The sequence below is a fragment of the Schistocerca nitens genome, chromosome 7 (genome assembly GCF_023898315.1).
Source record: "Schistocerca nitens isolate TAMUIC-IGC-003100 chromosome 7, iqSchNite1.1, whole genome shotgun sequence".
Taxonomy (NCBI): Eukaryota; Metazoa; Arthropoda; class Insecta; order Orthoptera; family Acrididae; genus Schistocerca; species Schistocerca nitens.
Window position 1 is genome coordinate 333933035 of NC_064620.1, and position 18797 is coordinate 333951831.

Here is an 18797-nt window from a genome sequence, read left to right on the forward strand (position 1 = left end):
AGGACATTTACACAGTGGTTCGCAGATGGCTCCGTGATCAACGATATCGTCGAGGAATTGAGCGATTAGTAGAACTTACCGATCGTTGTTTACGGAGACTAGGAACTTGTGATGAAAATTCGTGGCCTGCATCTGCGTCGCTTTGAAGTGTAGTGTGGTGTTCAGTAAGTGTTATTTGGATTGGCACAATAACCTGTTACTTGCTTTTTCAAGTTCGTTGAATCAAAAGGGTGTCATTCAAATCAATAATATACAAAAATTACAATGTTTACAAGGTTGCTTCCACCGTTTGCCGATAGGTGGGGACAACGGTAAGTAGCGGTCGAAAGAAACAGATCGCAGACGTCAGGCAGTTAGCTTGGACCTCGGTCAGCATAACCTCATTCAAACATTAGTCGATTTGTGTCTGCATCATAAAGTAGTTTTTGGTTGAAAATGTCAGTTTAGGACCTTAATTATCGTCATTTGCGGGTGGTGTTACTGTTTTGTTTCAATATGAAGAAAGCAGCGGCTGAATCGCATCGAATGCTCTTAAGTACGTATGGTAAGGACGCTGTTAGTGAAAGAAGGTCTCGTGAGTGGTTTCAACGCCTCAAAAACGCTGATTTTAACGTCTTAGACCGGCATAGTGGCGGAAGAGAGAATGTTTTCGAAGATGCAGAATTGGAGACATTTTTGAGTGAAGATTCGCGTCAAACTCAAGAAGAATTGGCACGATTAGTGGGAGTGACACAGCAAGCCATTTCAAAATGTCTCAAAGCATGATTCAGAAAGAAGGAAGTTGGGTCCCGTGTGAGGTGAAACCAAGAGATGTTGAACGGCGTTTGCGTGTTTGTGAACAGTTGCTTCAGGGGCAAAAACGGAAAGGATTTCTGCATCGCATTGTGACAGGGGACGAAAAACGGCTTCATTACGATAACCCTAAACGCAATAAATCAGAAGGATATCCCGGCCATGCTTCCGAGTCGACGACCAAACCGAATATTCACGGCTCCAAGATCATGCTCTGCATTTGGTGGGACCAGCTCGGCGTCGTGTACTATGAGGTGTTAAAACCAAGTTAAACAATCACCGGTGGTCGTTATCGAACGCAGTTAATGCGTTTGAGCAGAGCATTAAAAGACAAACGGCCGCAATACAGCGAGAGGCACGATAAAGTGATTTTACAGGACAACGCTCGACCCCACGTTGCAAAAGAGGTCAAAACGTACTTGGAAACGTTTAAATGGGAAGTCCTACCCCACCCGCCGTATTCTCCAGACATTGCTCCCTCTGACTATCACCTGTTTAGATCAATGGCGCATGGCCTGGCTGACCAACACTTTCGATCTCATGAAGAAGTCACAAATTGGATCAATTCGTGGATCGCTTCAAAAGATGAACAATTTTTTCGACCCAGGATTCGTGCAATGCCCGAAAGATGGGAGAAAGTAGTGGCCAGCGATGGAAAATACTTTGAACAATGCATGTGTAACCAATTTGTTTCATTAAAGCCTCAAATGTTGGGAAAAATACGGCGGAAGCAAAGTTGCACACCTTGTACGTTGCATATTCTAATGAAATACGAGTACGTTTACCATTTCAGGATCAAAGCAACCTAGAAAAGAAAAAAAGAAAGAAAACTGAGTGGATATGTATTAATAATTTGAAATACCATAGTTCCTATCAAATTCTGTTCTTGAGCACAATAACGTCTCAGACTTAACGAATTACTTATACAAAAAACTGCGCGAACTACTTGGAGTCAAGACGCGTTGTTAGTAAAATACAATCACATGTACTACGGACAAAACAGAAGAACATTCAAAATAGAAAAATCTACCATCGACCGATAGCAGTTATGGATATTTGCGGTAAGGATTTATTTCATTTCTTTTTTACGTCAGCGTGCCAATGAAAATATATTTGCACAACTTTTAATAGCTATTTAAGTCAAAACGTCGAAATTCTCAAAACATTCATAGATGGTATAAATAAATATTTATTTATATCTAACTGAGAAGTAAAATTGCAATTTCCATTAATGTAGCTTTAAAATAAATTTAATGTAACGAAATATTTTATAAAAAATTTTCATTCCGTGTTGCACTCGGTTAGAGGCTGATTTTCAAGAAGCACTGAAACAAGTATTTTTGTATTTCTAATGGCAGAGGCTGGCCACGTGGCAAGGAGAAAAGACAACAGATGGACGAATCTAGTACTGGAGTGGAGTCCGAGAGAGCACCGGAGGCCTAGAGGAAGACCACCAGACAGGTGGGACAAAGACATCAAGAAGATCGCTGGTAACACCTGGCAGAGAACTGCCCAAGACCGTCCCACTTGGAGAAGACTGCTGAAAGCCTACCTGAATCCACGACTCGAAGAGTACATCATTTAATGACTGAATTGGCTGATGATGATGATGATGATGAATAGGGAAGTCAAATGTCAGTTGTTATAGATGTCTGAAGCCTTGTTTGATACAGCTTCCCACGTTACTCCATCTTGCACGAGCTTTATCGTATCTGCGTAACTATTACAACCTACACCGCTATGTATCTGCTTACTGTCGCCCGGACAAGGTCTCACCCTACAATTTGTATCCGTCAAACCTATGGTCCATTAGTAAACTGACGATTCCTCTATGCCTCAGAATGTGTCGTACAAAAGATTTCCTTCTTTTAGTCGAGTTGCCCCTTGAATTATTTTTGTCCCAAATTCGATTCAGTACTTCATTAGCTACGTATCCACATAATATTCAGCATTCTTCTAATACAGTGAAATGAAGGCTTTTAATAATTTGGTTTTAAACAGTGGGTTATTGGTATCACCAGATAAACCGTCAGTCACGCTATTTTCGGATACGAGACTAAACAGAATTCGTTCTCATATAGCTCTGAGATCCACACCTACGCTAGTAAAACCACAACAGTCGGAAACGACAACAGTCGATCCCTTGGGACCAGCGTTTGAAATCTGGCTCAGGTGTATATCATTATGAACTGTGAATCGCCACTTGACATTATTCTGTCTGTATAGAGAGTACAGTGCAGTCCAGCATTTTGCTTCTCATTTACAGACATTTGTTCTATCTACGCCAGACTATGACAAGAGATGCGTAAGAGAGCTATATGTCCCTCAATATGTACGTTTACCCTCGGGCTTTGAGAATCAGACTTACCAATGCATTGTTAATAAAGGTATCAGAGAACCTGTTAGCTTGTGAAGATAAAGTTTATTTAATAAGTATTACTTTCTGATTGTCGTTTATAGATCAGCCATTTTATTAAGAAATACCTTCTTCATTTGTAACTCTGCATTGTAGAAGAAGAATTAACAAAAACAGTCAGCAATATACTATACTTAGGACCTATAAAGTGATGTGTCATCTATAGTGTTTAATCATCCGACAGGTCTGCGCTGGAATGTGAAAAGAACAAACACCTCGATTTTCTATTCGTATAATGTAAGTTGACAAATGCCAAGTTCTGTCTATTACATCCAAATTGTATGTTACGCAGCAAATTATGTGACTGGATTATTTCCAAATTTACTCTAACGTATTCAGATCAAGAGCTAGAAACCCAGGAAGAATTTCCAGTTAGAGTTTGTTGATGTCAGTTACTAAATCACTCCAGTTTTCTCGAGAATCCTTCGTATTTGAAGGCGAAAGTATTGACACAATGAAGTTCGTTAAACAATCACATCAACATGCACGTTGATCTTGATCGATACCGTTTCTGGAATGAAAGCTCTGAGCAGGAATAGACATAAGAGATTAGGATCCCTCGTTATGAAGGTATTAGAAGTGCTTATAACGGTAGAAACTGGAACAAGCGAAAAAGTAATGTAAACGCCTCGGGTCAAGAGCCACTGAGGAATAACTGATAATGAGAATGCTGAACAGCTATCATAGGAGACACCTACAAATGCGAATGTGTCAGTTTGGTTGAAGCTTCCATGCAAAATAAGTTTGTATCTGCATGCCATCGAAAGTTGTGTATTCATCGCAGAAACAATACAGAAATGGCAAGAACAGTGGACTGCATCAAGTCATTATGGTAAAATAGTTCAAATGGCTCTGAGCACTATAGGACTTAACTTCTGAGGTCATCAGTCCCCTAGAACTTAGAACTACTTAAACCTAACTAACCTACGGACATCACACACATCCATGCCCGAGGCCGGATTCGAACCTGCGACCGTAGCGGTCACGCGGTTCCAGACTGTAGCGCCTAGAACCACTCGGCCACTCCGGCCGGCCATTATGGTAAGATTTATACAAATATTGAACCTACCATCCCGACTAACCCTGATTTAAGAAACAAAAATCGCCTTGAGCTGCAGAATGAGAACAGGCTATGTATCCAATATGACGTGGGGGGGGGGGGGGGGGGAGGAGTTGTGCATCGACAAAGTTGAGAACATTTCATGACATGTTTACACAAAACGTTAAGTCTTTTTGCAACCCTGATCAATCTAAAAGGTATTGTAGCATTTGCTACTTCGACTACTTTGATATGGAAAAGATTTTTGTTATACAAGTAAGGGTTTATTTTCATGTTACTGTTTAAAACTCTTGATATTTGTGACTTTGTAAATTTGCAAATATGTTACTAGTTACTACTCATTGAGTACGTCACAGTTACTTTCAAGTGATGTTATGCAATTTTTTTGAAGAAAAACATGGTAATTGTAGTGTACTAGTGTCAAAGCACAAATAGAATAAACCTAAAATCCTATTTGGGAAGTGTTAACAACATATATATATATATATATATTTTTAAATGGCATGTATGTTGTAGCTTTTATCTCTGCCTCCTTCCATAAATTTCTCATTTTCCATGTTGTTTTCTAATTCAGATTGTGGTATGTATGTATTTAAGTAACTCAATCGAACACTTGAAAGTGTAGTAGACAGTAGAAGGCAAGTGAAAAACCAAAAGCTTTTTAGTTAGATGATTATAAGTTGAGTGTTGGTAATATTTTTAGACGAAAATATTATAGCAGGTCCCACATTCCTGTAGAGAAGTTATCAGATCAACCATTGTGCACTCACTACGGAGGACTAAATTACTTTTGTTTCCAAATTCGATACAAGTTTCAATAATTGTGCTTATATGATTTTGATCTTGAAATCCGTGAGTTTCAAAAGTTTTATTAGAAAAATCATGTTGTTCTTGGTGAAAGGCGGCATTAAACAAAACCCCGGCTTCTGTGAACGAGCGGTTCTAGGCGCTTCAGTTCGGAATCGCGCTGCTGCTACGGTCGCAGGTTCGAATCCTGCCTCGACCATGGATGTGTGTGATGTCCTTAGGTTAATTAGGTTTAAGTAGTTCTAAGTCTAGGGGACTGATGATCTCAGATGTTAAGTCCCGTAGTGCTCAGAGCCATTAAACAAAATTTCCATGTTTTGTTTGCTTTATGTGATGCCCCAACACAGGCGTCGACTCCATGGGACCTGAGGGGGCCTGATCCCCTTCAAATATTCGTTGGAGGGGAGGGGGGGCGAAGCCCTACAATACATAAAGAAAATTATTAGATATATTGTTGTAGTTGTTGTTGTGGTCTTCAGTCCTGAGACTGGTTTGATGCAGCTCTCCATGCTACTCTATCCTGTGCAAGCTTCTTCATCTCCCAGTGCCTACTGCAACCTAAATCCTTCTGAATCTGTTTAGTGTATTCATCTCTTGGTCTCCCTCTACGAGTTCATCCCCCCACTCTTCCCTCCAATACTACATTGGTGATCCCTTGATGCCTCAGAACATGTCCTACCAACCGACCCCTTCTTCTAGTCAAGTTGTGCCACAAACTTCTCTTCTCTCCAATCCTATTCAGTACCTCATTAGTTATGTGATCTATCCATCTAATCTTCAGCATTCTTCTGTAGCACCACATTTCGAAAGCTTCTATTCTCTTCTTGTCCAAACTAGTTACCGTCCATGTTTCACATCCATACATGGCTACACTCCATACAAATACTTTCAGAAACGACTTCCTGACACTTAAATCTATACTCGTTGTTAACAAATTTCACTTCTTCAGAAACGCTTTCCTTGCCATTGCCAGTCTACATTTTATATCCTCTCTACTTCGACCATCATAAGTTATTTTGCTCCCCAAATAGCAAAACTCCTTTACTACTTTAAGTGTCTCATTTCCTAACCTAATTCCCTCAGCATCACCCGACTTAATTCGACTACATTCCATTATCCTCGTTTTGTTTTTGTTGATGTTCATCTTATATCCTCCTTTTAAGACACTGTCCATTCCGTTCAACTGCTATTCCAAGTCCTTTGCTGTCTCTGACAGAATTACACTGTCATCGGCGAACCTCAAAGTTTCTATTTCTTCTCAATGGATTTTAATACCTACTCCGAATTTTTCTTTTGTTTCCTTTAGTGCTTGCTCAATATACAGATTGAATAACATCGGGGATAGGCTACAACCCTGTCTCACTCCCTTCCCAATCACTGCTTCCCTTTCATGTCCCTCGACTCTTACAACTGCCATCTGGTTTCTGTACAAATTGTAAATAACCTTTCGCTCCCTGTATTTTACCCCTGTCACCTTCAGAATTTGAAAGAGAGTATTCCAGTCAACATTGTCAAAAGCTTTCTCTAAGTCTACAAATGCTAGAAACGTAGGTTTGCCTTATATTATGCTTTGTAAAATCACAAAATTATGTTGGATTTTTTATTTTCCCTGTTTGACGATAGTTACCTTTTAAAATACATTCAGTAATGAGATAAAACAAATAATTACTATGGCTGTAAGCAGATTAACTGAAAACGAGTGGTGTGAAACATGATAGTGTTGTGGTGCTGTGGGTATACTTAGAATTTGTCCCGGTGCGCGAACCTTCGGGTAAAGTCTGCCGCCGGCGGGCCAGCGCTGTGGCCGCGGCAACATAAAATGGACTGGAGCAGAAGGGCCTGGAACCCCCCGCCTCATGTCGCCTTGACGCTTCGAGACGTTACGACGCCGCTGCTATATAAAGCCCACCCTGCTGTAGCAGTCATTCATTGTGGATAGTTTCATTCAGTGCATGCTGCAGACATGTTTAGTGTTCCGACTTTAGTGTCTAGTTGACTATTTTATATGGCTATAGTTTATTCGTTTACTTTAGTCTCTTAGTGTATTGTGAATTAAGTTTGCAATGGATAAATTTGTTATCAAAAAGACGCCCTTGGAAGTTGATGATACTGCAAGTCAACCTCCAGCAATTACTGTGTCGTCAATTGCTTCATCGTATTCAGGTGAGAACAATTCACAGCCGAAACCTGGACAATCTGGTAAGGGAAGATCTTGGTTGATAAACTATACATAGCTAGAATATGAAGCACCTACCGAAAAAGTTTTTTGTAAAACCTGCAAAGAGGAAGATGCTAAAAGTCTATTACAAAAAAAGAAGATGCATTTACTTCCGTAGGGTTTTCTAACTGACAAAAGGCTTTGGAAAAATTCTGTCTTCATGAAAATACGTTTACCCATAAAGAAGATGTTCTGAAACTAAATTCTATCACTAACCGAAGTGTGGCCTCCCAACTGAATGAACAGTTAGACAGTGATATGAAGAAGTGCCATTTAGCTCTTGAGACAATTTTTACTACCGTGCAATTTCTATGCCGACAAGGACTAGCAATTAGAGGGCACAAAGATGTAAACTCAATTTTTTTTTCAGTTGTTGGAACTCCGAAAGAATCACATGCCTGAGTTAAAAGATTGGTTAGGGCGTTCGGGGTATAAGTAGACGTCCCACGATATTCAAAACGAGATCATTGATCTACTAGGGAAGTCTGTGTTGAGAAAGGTATTGGCTTCAGTCAAGAAGACGGCACATTTTTGTATTATGGTTGACGAAACAAGTGATTCTTCGATTAATGAACGAGCGTCATTTTGTATTCGCACTGTCGACGATTCCTTAACCATCAACGAAGAGTTTATTGTCTTATACGAGACCCCCAACTCTGAATCACACTCTCTGTTTAGTATTTTAAAAGACCTTTCTGCTCGTCTTGATTTGTCAATGGATAACTTAAGAGGACAGTGCTATGATGGAGTCTCGAGTTCAAAGGACTAAAAAAGTTAGTTTTGGATATACAGCCAAAAGCACATTATGTGCACTGCATTGCTCACAGTTTAGACTTGGCAGTTGTAGACAGTATCCGCCATCTTACGTCTACGAGGGATATTATGATTTTGGCCAAGGATTTAATAAACACCGTAAGGGAATCCAACAAATGGCTCTGAGCACTATGGGACTCAACTGCTGAGGTCGTAAGTCCCCTAGAACTTAGAACTACTTAAACCTAACTAACCTAAGGACATCACACACATCCATGCCCGAGGCGGGATTCGAACCCGCGACCGTAGCGGTCGCGTGGTTCCAGACTGAAGCGCCTAGAACCGCTCGGCCACCCTGGCCGGCTATGCAACAAAAGGATGGGACTTTTCAGAAGCATACGCTGTGAGAGTGCCAACAACCAAGCTGGTCTACGACTTCTTTGGCCTACTCGATGGACTATGCGAGCTTCTACTATCTTGATAATACTGAAGAACTTTGAAGAACTTCTAGAGCTTTTTGAAACATTTTCTGCAGAGGACAAAACAGAGATATGTTACAAATGTGCAGGCTACCTTGAGTCAATGTTACAATTCAAGACTTATTTCTTTTTACGTCTTTATTGCCATCCAATGAACCCAGTAGAGGATGTCAATGAAAAAGTTCAATGCCCTCATCTAAGTGTTGCTGATCTGGAAAAAATATATGAGGTCTTGATTTTTATATTGAATGGAAGGCGTGATAGTTTTGAACACTTTTGGGAATTGTGTTTAAAAGAAATACCTTCGCAAGTTGATGATCCTTCGCTTCCTCGGAATCGAAGTATACCAAAGAAGTATGAAAACAACAAAGCCAGCTCACTGCACACTTTCAAAACCGCAAAGGAATACTACAAAGCTATTTACATTGAAGTTTGTGAAACGGCGCAATTTTGCATTACTGAGTGGTTTGCTTCACTGGACTCAAACAGGTCATTGCAGTTGAACAAGAGTGCTTACTTTTAGTAAAAAGAGGTGAAGCAAATTTCGAAAAATCAACTGAGTTTTTCAAAAATGACGTAGACATTGAGAGACTGCGCTTATACTTGAATATGCTAGCCGATATCGCTAATAAAAAACAATTGGTCTTAAAAAACATGCGTGACACAAGAAAATACATTAGAGACGAACCTGCAGTTCGAGAAATGTTATGTGAAGTAGTGAAGTGCATTAAGCTTCTCTAAGTAGTTCCAATCACGGCAGCAACAGCAGAACGGTCATTTAGTGCCCCTAAACGTCTGCAATCACATCTCCGATCAAGAATGGGACAGAAGCGATGGAACAACTTGGCTGTCCTTCATGCCCACATAGATGTTTTGGATTAATTGGGTATCCGACCAGTCATCAACGACTTCATATTCAGTAATCCAGGCAGTCGACATTTGCACCTTTCTAAAGACACTCTAGCGCTAATTATGGCATTTAGAGCAATATTAAAAATCTTTATGAAATAGAGATTTAAATACGTACATAATGTTAAATTTTCGGTTTCGAAATATTAGTGCTAGCTTAGTACTGTATTATTATAGTACTGTATTAGTTATTTTCAAATACTTAAATAATTTTAGGGAGTAAAACCCAACTAAAACCCGCTATTTACGTAATTTTTTACTGAAAGTATTAGGCATACTGTATTAACTTTATTAACTCTATTAAAGCATTAACTTTGGGATACTGTTTTTATTTAATGAACGCTGCGCCTTCTTCAGGGTAAGCTTAAATTAGCTATTTCACCTATTAATCAAAGTGCTATTACTGTGCGACAGCAATATTTTATGTTTTATTCTTTTAATGATAGTTTAGGATTTATTTAAATATAATTTCAGTCTTTTGAGAGCTATGTATTCACTGCTCTCTAATAGTCTATAAGCACGATTATTACTGTAAAGTAAATTAGTTTTTTACGAAAATACTATGTGTGTTTATGTTTTGTTTCTTTTTTCAAAGCCAAAAAATGTGTCAGTCTTATCGAGTTTCCCGGAGTGTCGAGTCATCGAGAGTCCAGTTTTCGGGGTTCTAATGTTGATCATATGACTCTAAAATGCTCAAAAAAACTTAAACACTCACTATTTTTGATATAAAATTTAGAAAATTTCTCGGGGCAAGACCCCCAGTATGCTCCCCCCCCCCTCCCCCACCCAATATTTTTTAAAAGTCGACGCCCACGTGCCCCAATCAAGTCTGGAAAGAGAAAGTCGAAACTGCGTGACACATTTTTAACCAGCGTTAGAATTAAGAATAAAGTATTTCAATGGACTTGATCGTAATCTAATGTAATGGTTCAAATGGCTCTGAGCACTATGGGACTTAACATCTATGGTCATCAGTCCCCTAGAACTTAGAACTACTTAAACCTAACTACGGACATCACACAACACCCAGCCATCACGAGGCAGAGAAAATCCCTGACCCCGCCGGGAATCGAACCCGGGAACCCGGGCGTGGGAAGCGAGAACGCTACCGCACGACCACGAGATGCGGGCTCTAATGTAATTACGGCTAGATGATAACCGGTTTCGGTTGACTAGCAACCATCCTCATATCATGCTTACACCAATAATTGGTGCCGACGTACGACGTTAACAACTACAACTTGTCAGTATCCGTCAGAGCGTGACGGTTAGTGTATAAAACCAGCGGGAAAGTAAGCAAGATTTATGGATGGTTGCTAGTTAACAGAACCCGTTTATCATCAGGTTACTACATTATGTTGCGATCAAGACAACTAAAATATGCACACAACAAATACTATCACAGGGTCTCCTGCACCTGACGACGTCAGTCTCACAGAGAATTAAGAATCAATACAAGTTCTTGGGGGTCGTTGTGGCAGTACCGAGCTGCAACACATATACGAATGCGTAATTGATCGACTTTTTCTATGATCTATGACCTAAAAGTAAAATAAGTTAAAATGGTACTGAACGATCCAAGTGTTGCAAAAACAAACGGTAAGCAAAATAACTGCGATGGCCGGGAATCGAACCCGGATCAACTGCTTGGAAGGCAACTATGCTGACCATTACACCACCATCGCCCCGTCATGCAGCTTCCTCAAGTAGCTGACTCATCTAAACGAGCACAGCGCTTCTCTGGCTTTCTCTGTGACGTCAGAGGACCAGATCCCAGCCAGACGTGCTGCATGCAGCACGCTCTGAGTTTTATTGACGCGCGGATAGTCTCCGTCATTAGACAAGAGTCGGCTATTGAGGAGTTTCAGGGGAATGAGTAAGAAAATTTTTTAAACTCCTGTCGACGACGTGGTCTTTATCGACAGAGCACAACTTCGTACAAGAACGGGAAGTAGACGTCTGTGTCCTTATGAAAAGAACCATTTAGTCATCCATGCCATTCCATTTCAGATTAGATTAGATTCAGTTTTCGTTCCATAGACCCAAAAACGAGATGATTCTCGTGGGTGCTGAACAAGTCAGAAAGCATAACTTAAGAAACATAAAACATTTGCATATAATACTCACTTCCCTGATCATTTGTCAGGAGGTTGTCAAAATATGTGAATACATTACAGTAAACTGGAACTGCTGATACTTACAGAATTAATACATTGTCAGAATGAAACTTAGCTACGCTGTTTTAATACATTCATCATACACTAAATACCTAATCTTGACTATCGTGACCAAGTGCTGTCCAAACTGAAATCCAACAGACATTTTTTTACTTGAGCTGGTCTAACACTCCCTGGCAAGATATTCATTTACAGAGTAGAAGGAACTGCCTACCAAAAACTACTCCAGACTCTGTTTAAACTGAGCTTTACCTAAAACTAAGTTCTTAATGGTTACTGGCAATTTACTGAAAATTGTTCCTGAATTTTTGATCCCTTTTTGGACCAATGTAAGTGATTTTAAACCTTTATGTAGATTGGTCTTAATCCTAGCAATGATTATAAATATTGAACTATTACTTGGAAATAAAGAGATATTACTTGCAACAAACGTCATTAAGGAATACATTTACTGAGAATGAGTGGTTAGAACACCCAATTCCTTGAACAGTTTCTACATGATGTTCTTGAATTTACACCACAAATGAGTCTTATTACACGCTTTTGCACTCTAAAAACTTTTGCCCCGTGTGACGAGTTTCCCCTGAATACGAGGTCTTATGACATAATTGAAGAATAGTAAGAAAAGTATGCAAGTTCTGTTTATATTTATACTTCCTACATCTGACATCATTCACGCAGCAAGTACAGACTTGTTTAGGTACTTCAGCAATTCTGTGGTGTGTCTTTCCCAACTGCAGAAATTAACACTGTCAACTCCTTCGATCTGCATATCTTCATATGTTTTACTCATGCTGGGAGGAAATCTCTTACAGGTTCTGAAATGCTTATAGTGGGTCTTTTCAAAGTATAATGACAGTGAATCAGCTTTAAACCATTTATTAATGGCAGCAAAAATTTGATTAGCAGCCATTTCTAAATCTGTACTTGACTTGCTATGTATTGATATGTTTGTATTATCTGCAAACTTAGCATCTGGCGATGTAAATGACGAGAGATCATTAATGTACACAAGAAAAAGCAACGGATCCCAGATGGAACCTTGAGGAACACCTTATGTAATTAATTCCCAATCAGATGAAGACTGACTGCTTACTCCACAGGTATTTTGCAACGACACCCGTTGTTTCCTGTTAAAAAGGTAAGACTCAAACCATTTTGCAGCACTGCCGGTGACACCGTAATATTCTAATTTACTGAAGAGAAAGCTGTGATTCACATAGTCAAAGGCTTTCAACAGGTCACAGAAAATGGCAATAGCCTCTAATTTCTTATCTAATGAATTAAATACACTCCTGGAAATGGAAAAAAGAACACATTGACACCGGTGTGTCAGACCCACCATATTTGCTCCGGACACTGCGAGAGGGCTGTACAAGCAATGATCACACGCACGGCACAGCGGACACACCAGGAACCGCGGTGTTGGCCGTCGAATGGCGCTAGCTGCGCAGCATTTGTGCACCGCCGCCGTCAGTGTCAGCCAGTTTGCCGTGGCATACGGAGCTCCATCGCAGTCTTTAACACTGGTAGCATGCCGCGACAGCGTGGACGTGAACCGTATGTGCAGTTGACGGACTTTGAGCGAGGGCGTATAGTGGGCATGCGGGAGGCCGGGTGGACGTACCGCCGAATTGCTCAACACGTGGGGCGTGAGGTCTCCACAGTACATCGATGTTGTCGCCAGTGGTCGGCGGAAGGTGCACGTGCCCGTCGACCTGGGACCGGACCGCAGCGACGCACGGATGCACGCCAAGACCGTAGGATCCTACGCAGTGCCGTAGGGGACCGCACCGCCACTTCCCAGCAAATTAGGGACACTGTTGCTCCTGGGGTATCGGCGAGGACCATTCGCAACCGTCTCCATGAAGCTGGGCTACGGTCCCGCACACCGTTAGGCCGTCTTCCGCTCACGCGCCAACATCGTGCAGCCCGCCTCCAGTGGTGTCGCGACAGGCGTGAATGGAGGGACGAATGGAGACGTGTCGTCTTCAGCGATGAGAGTCGCTTCTGCCTTGGTGCCAATGATGGTCGTATGCGTGTTTGGCGCCGTGCAGGTGAGCGCCACAATCAGGACTGCATACGACCGAGGCACACAGGGCCAACACCCGGCATAATGGTGTGGGGAGCGATCTCCTACACTGGCCGTACACCACTGGTGATCGTCGAGGGGACACTGAATAGTGCACGGTACATCCAAACCGTCATCGAACCCATCGTCTACCATTCCTAGACCGGCAAGGGAACTTGCTGTTCCAACAGGACAATGCACGTCCGCATGTATCCCGTGCCACCCAACGTGCTCTAGAAGGTGTAAGTCAACTACCCTGGCCAGCAAGATCTCCGGATCTGTCCCCCATTGAGCATGTTTGGGACTGCATGAAGCGTCGTCTCACGCGGTCTGCACGTCCAGCACGAACGCTGGTCCTACTGAGGCGCCAGGTGGAAATGGCATGGCAAGCCGTTCCACAGGAATACATCCAGCATCTCTACGATCGTCTCCATGGGAGAATAGCAGCCTGCATTGCTGCGAAAGGTGGATATACACTGTACTAGTGCCGACATTGTGCATGCTCTGTTGCCTGTGTCTATGTGCCTGTGGTTCTGTCAGTGTGATCATGTGATGTATCTGACCCCAGGAATGTGTCAATAAAGTTTCCCCTTCCTGGGACAATGAATTCACGGTGTTCTTATTTCAATTTCCAGGAGTGTACATTCTCACTGTACGTGTAAATAGTCTTTTCTACATCGGAAGCCTTAAGGTACCCAAACTGTGACTTGCACAGTGTATTATTTGCGGTCAGGGAGACACTTGAAGACAGGCTTTTCAAATACAGAACCAAAGCTAACCTGATTGAGGATAGTATGACATTGAATTAATTCTGTCCTTTCCCAATGGAAGTTCAGTGTCTTAAACTCTGAGCTACTTTGCTCAGCACTAAGACGTTATTGCCCTTGGTTTCAACAATTCTAAATCTTATTGCTTCGCAAATTGCTATGAGTTTGAAATATTAAGAAAATTTCGTGACGTTGTCAGGCTTGCTTGGTCAGTTTGCGACATAAGACAACGTAGATCTCGTTACAGAGCAATTTATGTCTGGTGACTGCTCCGAGGATTTCTTGGTAGGGACAGGGTGTGTATGAATGGTGGTTTGTTAAACTCAGAATTGTCACAGATGATTCAGACATTTAATTGTTACATTATCCGACAACAGCTTCACAAATATCCGATCAGATAATGATAATATTTCAAAGCAGTGCAAAGACTGGCATATTACTTCAAATGTGCCGAAGTCCTAGGACTGCATTATCAATGAATCGAAAATGGAGTCACTCATCTCATGCAAACCAGTAATCTGCCTTCGACAACGCCTTATTCTTTAAAGAATAGAATTATCTTGCACAAAACATGTTAGAAATCGCTAAGTTGGGCGAGTGTTCTGAGAAAAGGTAGTTTTTCACGCGTCTCAGTGTTTACGATGTCGTATCTTCTCAACTATGTGTCGTACTATGATATAATTTTGCAGGTGTATTCAGTCGTATATGCGGAAATTATGTGCAAAATGCGTTGCCAATAGAATGAGAAGCAAAAATATAATAAATGAAAGCGTCATGTCTTATTCTGAAGTTTTATCATATGGACTGCGAAATTGTGGTAAGCGATAAGAATTTTTCCTTTCGATAGTTTGTCGGGGGTTGTGAGCGAGAAAAAAGTTTCGAAAAGGCTTGAAGTTACATGTGTGAAGTTTGTTGGAAGTCGCTAAGTGCTCTCATTCCCAAATACTGTTTGTATAAAATATATACTCATGAACATGCTCTGAAGGGCCCATGGGGACCGACCGACCGCCGTGTCGTCCTCCGCCAATGACGTCAATGGGTGCGGTCACACTACCCTTTCAGTCGTTGTCAATTTTCATGACCTTGAGCCGCTATTACTCAGTCAAGAGGTGACTCAGTCGGTGTCACAAGGCTCAATGCAACCTGTTCCATTCCTCCCACCAAGAAAAAATGTCTGGCATTATCGGCATTCGAAAATGGAACTTCTGCATTGTAATCAGCTGTGCTGACCATTCAGCTATGGAGACGGACACTGGCTGTATATGGGCTGGATAATTTTCGCGGCGTTAGTAATATGGATATCTGAGTGTAGCAGTTTCTGGTGATGTGCAGTGGAATAATCACAAATGGTCAAAACTGAAGCAAGGGCAGACTGGTTCATTGATAGGAAGCTGAAAGGACGCGATCGATCTACAGAGGAGACTGCTAACAAAGTGCGTCCCATGTTAGAAGACTGATCGAGTGTGTGATCCTTACAACATTGCACTAAATAACGAAAAGTGTGAGGTCATCCGCATGACTGTTAAATATCGGTGACACGATAAATTAGTCAAATCTAAAGGCCTTAAGTTCAACTAAATACCTAGGAATTGCAATTACGAGCGACTTAAATTGGACAGAAGACATAGAAAATGTTGTGGGGAAGGCAAATCGAAGACTGCGTTTTATTGGCAGAGCACTTAGAAAATGTAGACTGCCTACATTACTCTTGTCCGTCCTCTTTTGATGTACTGCTGCACGGTCTGGGATCCTTATCAGATAGGATTAACGGGGTATATGGAGAAAGTTCAAAGAAGAACAGCATGTTTTGTACTATCGCGAATTAGGAGAGACAGTGTCACTGACATGATACAATATTTGAGGTGGACGTCATTAAAACAAAAAGGCGTTTTTCGTTGCGGCGTATTCTCTCACGAAATTTCAGTAACCAACTTTCTCGAGGGAATGTGAAAACATTTTGTGGACGTCGACATACATAGGGAGAAACGATCATCATAATAAGGAAAATCAGATCTCGCACTGAAAGATATAGGTATTCTGTTCGTGACTGGAATAATAGAGAAATATTGTGAAGGTGGATCGATGAACCCTCTGCCGGGCACTTCAGTGTGATTTGCAGAGTATCGGTGTATAAGTAAATGTAGCACCAACAGGAGGGATCGAACATGTGCGAAGAAGAGCAGCGCGAACGGCCACTGATTTGTTTGACATGCGGGAGAGTGTGACGAACATACTGAGAAACCTGAACTGGCAGATTCGAACGCCGACTTACGAAGTTTCGAGAAACATTATTCAGTGAAGAATACAGAAATGTGTGTTTACAACATCCCGATAGAAATAGCTCTCATTTAGTACACAGAGCTGCAATTTATCGGTTCTATGTTCGCATTTCAGTCCTGGAACTATCACGAATGCTTTCGGCAACAGCGAAGTACTCAGTCCGGTCACATTAATGTGCGCACCTGTCAGAAGCCTCAGTAACACCTACTGCAACACAAACCTCTGTGGAACATGCAGGAAGAGAGTTAATGAGGTTCTAAAAGACACCGACAGGGGCGTGGAGCCATGAGGACAACCGTGCCGTGGTCAGCTGCGCTAGGTTTCTCTGTTGAGGATCCATAGTGCGAACAGCCCGATCGATTTTAAAGAAAGGCAGAGATTTTCAACATCATCTTACATTTCCCGAGTCGGTATATACTCTTAAATGTTTTTTAGCCTCATGTCGATATCTATCTATCTTTTTATTATTTTTTGAAAAGGCAGTTCAATGCAATCTTAATATCAACTACTGCTTCCTCCTTTCGCTTATTTGTGAGGAAGTATCCGTTCAGATGGTCTTGATTTATTGAGGAGTTTAATTAGCTACGCCAACCTTCGGCAGCGTTCGTAGTCCTGTGATGAAAAGCATTGCATACTTAAAATGGTATACTACATTTTTCCATCCAATGAGAGAGCACATAGTCGTCGAATTTCATGACGTTTTCCCAGTGGGAATTTCCTCCATTATTATCATCCACGATCCTTCAACACTTTTCGGTGGAAGATTTGCCATCGAACAAGGTGTCGCAGTGCTTACGACACTGGACTCGCATTCGGGAGGACGACAGGTCAAACCCACCTCCGGCCATCCCGATTTCGGTTTTCCGTGATTTCCCCAAATCGCTTCAGGCAAATTCCGGGATGGTTCCTTTGAAAGGGCACGGCCGACTTCCTTCCCCATCCTTCGCTAATCCGATGGAACCGATGACCTCGCTGTTTGGTCCCTTCTCCCAAATCAACAACCAAACAAGATGTACCAGACTTCTTCTCTATCCATGTCTTATTCCGTTAATCTCAATTCTTGGCATTTTATTCTATGGACATCAGTTGAAGTGAAAATTGAAACCGGAACGGTTGTTTCGGACAACATTATTTTCGTAATTCTTGAGTTTCTCCCGGCGTATTTGATAATCAAAATATCCACGGGTGTGCTGCCGGTCTATAGTGTCCAACGGGCACAATATTTCGGCGATCGCGCGGTGGAACAGATTGCGACGGCGTCTGAGATGACGTCGGTGTGATGGCTCTGTCCGCCGTGGTCGTCACAACTATACGTTTGCTCGATTTACTCTTGATTAACCCAATCGCTGGTTCCCAAGCCTTGCTAAGATTATAGCCACAGTCACGGTTTATGAGGTCGTCATTGGTGCGAATTTCGATGGCCTCTCTAACAACGCTGTCCCAGTATCTCGACGTCTGTACCAGAATCCTCGTGCGGTCATACTCCATTTTCCGACAAACAATGTTCAGCGACCGCCGACTTGCTCGGATACATCAGTCGAGTGTGCCTCTGGTGTTCACGGCATCGATCCTCGACGGTACGCATCGTCTGACCAATATACGACTTGCCACATTGACACGGAATCTGGTACACGCCGGCCTTCCTCAAACCGAGGTCATCTTTGGCGCTCCCCACCAGTGCACGGGTTTTATTCGGAGGACAAAACACAGTTCCGACCCGGTGTTTCTTCAGAATGCGGGCGATTTTCCCCGAGAGTGCGCCTGTGTATGGAATAAATGCAGTGCCTGCCTCCTCCCTCGTGACTTCATCCATCTCAACAGGTTGTGCTGCAGTGGTTGGGCGGAGAGCACGTTGAATCTGCCACTCTGAGTACCCATTTTTTCGAAATACAGTTCTCAGATGTTCCAATTCCTGGGGTAGACTCTCTGCGTCAGAGATAGTGCGCGCCCTATGTACTAGAGTTTTAAGTACCCCATTCCTCTGTGAAGGGTGGTGGCAGCTGTCTGCGTACAAATACAGATCAGTGTGCGTTGTCTTCCGATACACCCCATGACCTAGGGTGCCGTC

At 42.0% G+C, this 18797-nt stretch overlaps 1 non-coding gene across 1 annotated transcript; it reads right to left on the bottom strand.

Annotated features, from left to right (window-relative positions):
• Positions 1-11047: 11047 nt before the first annotated feature.
• Positions 11048-11119, bottom strand: Trnag-ucc (transfer RNA glycine (anticodon UCC)). The gene has a single exon. It is a non-coding gene; the product is annotated as a tRNA-Gly (tRNA).
• Positions 11120-18797: the final 7678 nt, after the last annotated feature.